The 6,613-nt window shown below is 62.0% G+C and overlaps 1 pseudogene across 1 annotated transcript; it reads left to right on the plus strand.

The window, feature by feature from the left end:
* The first annotated feature begins 3,620 nt into the window (after positions 1-3,620).
* On the plus strand, positions 3,621-5,454 carry LOC144676653 (ETS domain-containing transcription factor ERF pseudogene; annotated as a pseudogene). The gene has a single exon (XR_013575390.1). The product of XR_013575390.1 is annotated as an ETS domain-containing transcription factor ERF pseudogene (transcript).
* The last annotated feature ends 1,159 nt before the right edge of the window (positions 5,455-6,613 follow it).

Genomic DNA, 6,613 nt, shown 5'->3' on the forward strand with positions numbered 1-6,613 from the left:
CGCACTCTCTCGTGCCCACTCTCTGTCTTGCTCTCTCTCTCTCGTGCCCGCTCTCTCATGCTCGCTCTCTCTCGCGCTCTCTCTCTCACTCTCTCTCGCGCTCTCTCGTGCTCGTACTCTCTCGTGCTCGCTCGCTCTCTCTCGCGCGCTCTCTCGTGCTCGCTCTCTCTCTCGCACTCTCTCGTGCTCACTCGCTCTCACTCTCTCTCACGCTCTCTCTCGCACTCTCTCGTGCTCGCTCGCTCTCGCGCTCTCTCTCACTCTCTCTCTCTCTCTCGCACTCTCTCGTGCTCGCTCGCTCTCTCACGCACTCTCTCGTGCTTGCTCGCTCTCTCTCGCTCTCTCCCTCTCGCTCTCTCTCGTGCTCTCTCTCTCACGCGCTCTCTCGTGCTCGCTCGCTCTCTCTCGCACTCTCTTGTGCTCGCTCGCTCTCTCTCGCGCTCTCTCTCGTGCTCGCTCTCTCGTGCTCTCTCGCTCTCTCTCGCACTCTATCGTGCTCGCTCTCTCTCGCACTCTCTCATGCCCACTCTCTGTCTTGCTCTCGCTCTCTCGTGCCCGCTCTCTCGTGCTCGCTCTCTCTCTCGCACTCTCTCGTGCTCGCTCACTCTCTCTCGCTCTCTCTCTCGCGCTCTCTCGTGCCCGCTCGCTCTCTCTCACGCTCTCTCTCTCGCGCTCTCTAATGCCCGCTCTCTCGTGCTCGCTCTCTCGCGCTCTCTCCCTCGCGCTCTCTCGCGCTCTCTCTCGCACTCTCTCGTGCCCTCTCTGTCTCGCTCTCTCTCTCTCGTGCCCGCTCTCTCGTGCCCGCTCTCTGTTGCCTGCTCTCGTGCCCGCTCTCTCGTGCCCACTCTCTCGTGCCCGCTCTCTCGTACCCGCTCTCTTGTGCCCGCTCTCTCGTGCCCGCTCTCTCGTACCCGCTCTCTTGTGCCCGCTCTCTCGTGCCCGCTCTCGCTCTCTCTCTCTCGCTCTCTCTCTCTCGCTCTCTCTCTCGCACTCTCTTGTGCTCGCTCTCTCTCACTCTCTCGTGCTTGGTCTCTTGTGCCCTCTCTCATTCTCGCTCTCTCGCGCTCTCTCGTGCCCGCTCTCTCTCGCTCACTCTCTTGTGCCCGCTCTCTCTCTCGCTCACTCTCTTGTGCTCGCTCTCTCTCTCGCGCTCTCTTGTGCCCACTCTCTCTCTCTCGCTCTCTCTCTCTCGCTCTCTCTCTCGCTCTCTCTCTCGCTCTCTCTCTCGCTCTCTCTCTCGCGCTCTCTCTCTCTCGCGCTCTCTCTCTCTCGCGCTCTCTCTCTCTCGCGCTCTCTCTCTCTCGCGCTCTCTCTCTCTCGCACTCTCTCTCTCTCGCGCTCTCTCTCTCGCGCTCTCTCTCTCTCGCTCTCTCTCTCTCGCGCTCTCTCTCTCGCGCTCTCTCTCTCTCGCGCTCTCTCTCTCTCGCGCTCTCTCTCTCTCGCTTTCTCTCTCTCGTGCCCGCTCTCTCCCTCTCCCTCTCCATCTGCCTTGTCCCTTGAGGTCTGAATGCCTTGAGCCCTTTAATCCAGACCGAGAGATACCCGTCTCTCATCCCAGCGTGAGGCCCGTCCATGTCGATTGGCCATCCTGACCTCGGCACCGCTTCCCCGTGCCAGCTGACCCAGGGGTGGGCTGGGGAAGGAGTGCTGTAGATCAGCCTGGGGACCCTGCCCTCGAATGCTGCCCTACTTTATCCTCACCCCCCATCCTTAGCTTGATGTGTTCCTGCACAGGGCCATGTTCACTCCCACCATCACCCTGAGCAAGCATTGCCATCGCCACTTCCTCCTTTCTGGTGTGCTATTTGGCCATGGTGGGCGTCGTAACCTGGCCAGGTATCTCCAGCTGTGATGGGCAGAGTTCAGAGGAAGTGGGCCTTGTCTGACTTCCTCCTTCTCCTCCTCGTCTCCCCCTCCACCCACCTCTCCTCAGGGTCCTGAGGCAAGTTGCAGTGCCCCCTCCTGGACTTGCCGTATGGGAGGGGAGGGGGCAGGTTTGGGTTCACCGGGGAACCACCGTTTGATGTGACCTGTGGCGCTGGGCCGCCATTGGCTGGTTTGGGATTGGGGGAATTGGTAGTTTGGGATTGGGGGAATTGGTAGTTTGGGATTGAGGGAATGTTGGTATCAGGATGTGTCGTGTTCATGTACTGAATCTCTCTTCCTCTCTCCTCCCCCCTTCCCTCTCTCTCCCCCTTCCCTCTCTCTCCCCCTTTCCCTCTCTCTCTCCCCCTTTCCCTCTCTCTCTCCCCCTTCCCTCTCTCTCTCCCCCTTCCCTCTCTCTCTCCCCCTTCCCTCTCTCTCTCCCCCTTCCCTCTCTCTCTCTCCCTTCCCTCTCTCTCTCCCCCTTCCCTCTCTCTCTCCCCCTTCGCTCTCTCTCTCCCCCTTCCCTCTCTCTCTCCCCCTTCCCTCTCTCTCTCCCCCTTCCCTCTCTCTCTCCCCCTTCCCTCTCTCTCTCCCCCTTCCCTCTCTCTCTCCCCCTTCCCTCTCTCTCTCCCCCCTTCCCTCTCTCTCTCCCCCTTCCCTCTCTCTCTCCCCCTTCCCTCTCTCTCTCCCCCTTCCCTCTCTCTCTCCCCCTTCCCTCTCTCTCTCCCCCTTCCCTCTCTCTCCCCCTCTCAATCACACACCCCCCTCTCCTTCTCACCTGCTCCCCTCCGTCTCTCGCTCTTTCTTCCCTGCCTCTCTCTACCTCTCTCTCTTCTACCCCCCTCTCTCTCTCACTTTCTCTCTCTGCTACCCCATGTCTCTATCTTTCTGCCACCCTCTCTCTCTCTCTCTGCTGCCCCCTGTCTCTCTTCTACCCCCCTCTCTCTCTCTTACTGCCCCTCTCTCTCTCTCTCTCCCCCCCATCTCTATCTCTCTCTCTCTCTCTACTGCCCCCCTCTCTCTCTTCTACCCCCCTCTCTCTCTCTTTACTGCCCCCTCTCTCTCTCTCTCCCCATCTCTCTCTCTCTCCCTCTCTCTCTACTGCCCCCCCCTCTCTCTTCTATCCCCCTCTCTCTCTCTCTTTCTCTCTCCCTGTCACCCCATCTCTCTCTCTCTCTCCCTCTCTCTCTTCTACCCCCCTCTCTCTCTCTCTTTACTGCCCCCCTCGCTCTCTCTCTCCTCTCTCTCTCTCCCCCATCTCTCTCTCCCTCTCTCTCCCCCATCTCTCTCTCTCTCTCTCTACGTCCCTCTCTCTCTCTCTCTACTACCCCCATCTCTCTCTCCCTCCCCTCTCTCTCCCTCTCTCTCTCTCCCCCATCTCTCTCTCTCTCTCTCTCCACGTCCCTCTCTCTCTACGTCCCTCTCTCTCTACTACCCCCATCTCTCTCTCCCTCTCTCTCTCTCCCCCATCTCTCTCTCTCTACGTCCCTCTCTCTCTACGTCCCTCTCTCTCTACTACCCCCATCTCTCTCTCCCTCCTCTCTCTCTCTTTCCCTCTCTCTCTCTCTCCCCACCCCTCCCTCTCTCTCTCTCTCGCTCCCCCATCTCTCTTTCTCTCTCTCTCTCTCTATGTCCCTCTCTCTCTCTCTCCCCTCCCCCCCCACTCTCTCTCTCTCTCTCTCTCTCTCTGCTGCCCCCCTCTCTCCCCCCTCTCTCCCTCTCTCTCTCTCCACCCCCCCCCCTCTCCCCCACAGGTGCCGCCGTGCCCCAGAGTGCCCCGCCGGTGCCCACCGGCTCCTCCCACTTCCGCTTCCCCCCCTCCACGCCCTCGGACGTGCTCTCCCCGGCGGAGGAGCTGCGCTCGCCGGTGGCCTACTCGGCCGTGGTCCGGCGCATGGGCCGGGGCTCGGTCAGCGACTGCAGCGACGGCACCTCCGTCAACTCGGAGGTGGAGGAGGGGCTGGGCGAGGACCGGCGGGCGGCCGACCTCAACGGTTTCCGCGGCGGGGGCAGCGGGGGAGGTGGGGGACCCACCCCTCCCCACCCCCACGGGGTCTTCCGCATTTACCCCCGGCACCGGGTGCACCCCGAGCCCCTCAGCCCCTTCCCGGTGTCGCCCATGGCGACGGGGGGCAGCGGCGGAGGTGGGGGGGGTCCGCTGCTGGCCCCGCCCCTCTCGCCCGCCCTGTCGGTCACCCCTACCCACCTGAGCTACACCCCCTCGCCCAGCCTGAGCCCCATGTACCCGGGGGCCAGCCACTTCTCCTTCAACCCCGACGACATGAAACGCTACCTCCAGGCCCACACCCAGAGCGTCTACAACTACCACCTCAGCCCCCGGGCCTTCCTGCACTACCCCAACATCGTGGTCCCCCAGCCGCAGAGGCCCGACAACAAGGCCCACCACCACCACCACCCCCACCATCACCAGCCGCACCACCCGCACCACCACCACCCACCCCTGCCCCCTTTACCCCTGCCCCCCTTGGCCCCCGAGGAGCCCCCCTCCTTCAAGTTCAAGCTCCAGCCCCCTCCCCCGGGCCGCAAGAACCGTGAAAAGGCCCGCCCCCCGGGCCCGGAGGAGGAGGAGGAGGAGGAGGCCCCAGGCTGCAGTAGGCCCCTGCCCCAGATCAAGGTGGAGCCCATCTCGGACCCCGAGGAGGAGGAGGAGGAGGTGACGGTGGAGGTGACGGACATCAGCGAGGAGGAGGACGATGAGGAGGAGGAGGAGGGAGAGGAGGAGGGGGAGGAGGACGAGGAGGTGTTCAAGACCCCGACGGCTGTCGAGGCCCCGCCGCCCCCTCTCCCCCCACCCCCGCCGCCGCCGCCGCCGGCCACCAGCTCCTCCACTCCTGGCCCTCCCGCCGCTGCCGCAGGCAGGCCCGACGCCCGCTGCATCCCGCTCAAGCTGCGCTTCAAGAGGAGGTGGAGTGAGGACCAGCGGGTGGAGGCGGCGGCCGAGGAGATGGACGACAAGAAAGCGAGGGCCGAGGGGCCCCCCCAGCTCCCGGGGTGTCCTCCGGGGGCCGCCCGACGGGAGAGCACCGACCTCCAGCAGGCCACGGCCGAACTCTCTCTGGAGAACAAGGAGTCGTGACGCGGCCTCTCTCTCTCTCTCTCTCTCTCTCTGCTCTCTCTCCTTCCCTCTCTCTCTCTCTCTCGAGCTCCCCAACCCCTCTCCCTTGCTCCTTTGGGAGGGAGGGGGAGTTGAGGGGGGTCAGAGGGGGGTCAGTGGGGGGAGGACGTCCGGACCCCCCACCCACAAGGTCCGAAATCTCAGTAGACAAATCGCCTTTTCAAGCCAGACAGCTCCAGGGTGCCTTACTGACCCCTGCGGGGGGGTCAATGTGTGCCTCGGTCGTGAGGGCTGTGGGGTCCCCCACCCCGGCCTTGTCTCCCCACCCCCACCACCACCCCCCACCCCCCCCCCTCCCTCAACACCGCCATTTGTCTCTTTTTTTTTTCAAACAAAAAACAATAAAAATAACCTCACGTTTTAATTTGACGGGGGTGCGGGGGGGGCGAGCGGTGTTTATTTTCGTTCATTTGTAAACTAAAACGAGAAGGTTAAGAGAAAACCCCCTCCACAACACCAAAAAAAAAAAATACTCTTTTTGTTTCGTTTACTTGCTTTTTTAAAACCCATTATTCCTCTACCGAGGCTCTTGGGGCCTCCCCTCCCCTCACCCTCTGTCCCTCGACGCCAACCATAACGCTAACTCGAAGGCCCCCTCACACCCATTTCCACACACAAGATGGCTGCCGGCCGTAGAGGTCCTCGTGATGGTGGCCGGGTGGGAGAAGTGGGGGTAGGTTTACTTTTCCCTTCTTTTTTCTTTCAAACCCTTTCTCAGTTGGAGCCTGTGCCTTTTCGACGCTGGTCACCCACCGGCAAACGCCCGCCAGCGCAAACCCTCCTCCTCCTCCGCCGAGAGGCCCGATGGCCTCCACTTTGCTCCCGAGGCGTCCTGGTAGCTGCCTGAAAGCTCCCGCGTTGATGTCCGCCGATCGGCCGCGTTGTCCTTTTCTGTTTTTTTTTAAGTGTATAGAAATGCGGGGGGGGGTGGGGTGGTGGTGGGGTGAACATTGTCAGATCAAATATTTCTGCGTCTCACCACCCCCCCCACCCACCCCACTGTTGCCCCCTTCCCCGACCCCCATCGGCCTCCCCTCCATATTTAGAGAAGGGAGCCACTTGGCGCCTAACGATTGAATTCTTGACCCTTGACCCCGCCCCCTTCATCTCAAAATGGCTGCTGGGCACGGCCTTGCTGACCAACAAAGGGGGTGGGGGGAAGAGGATTGTGGTTGAGGGGGTTTCGGGGGGGGGGTGTGGGGGAGATGGGGAGAGCAGCCCTTTCCTAAACTGTTTCTTTTTATTTTTTAGAAATGTTTTAAATTCTATTTATAAGAGCGTTTTACTGCGGTGGGGGTGGGGGTGGGGGTTGCTGGGGGGGTCTAGTTCGAGGTGGGGGGGACGTTAATTCGCGGGGGTGGGGGCGGAGGAGAGAGGGGAGGGTCACCCGATTGGGGACGGCGCGAAGCCTCCGGAGGGTAGGCCGGACCGTTGGCGTGGAAACTGATTCCCCCCACCGCCCAGGGGGCAGGCAAGGCCCAAGGCCTACACGTGGGCCTTACCTTGTCACCTCAGGCCTGGGAGTGGGGGAGGAGAGGGAGAGAGAGATGGTGGTGGGGTGGGTTAGGTGGGGGTGCGGGTTTAACTTTTCTGACAATCACTTTATAAGCG

This window comes from Cetorhinus maximus, unplaced genomic scaffold (genome assembly GCF_964194155.1).
Source record: "Cetorhinus maximus unplaced genomic scaffold, sCetMax3.hap1.1 HAP1_SCAFFOLD_1789, whole genome shotgun sequence".
Lineage (NCBI taxonomy): Eukaryota > Metazoa > Chordata > Chondrichthyes > Lamniformes > Cetorhinidae > Cetorhinus > Cetorhinus maximus.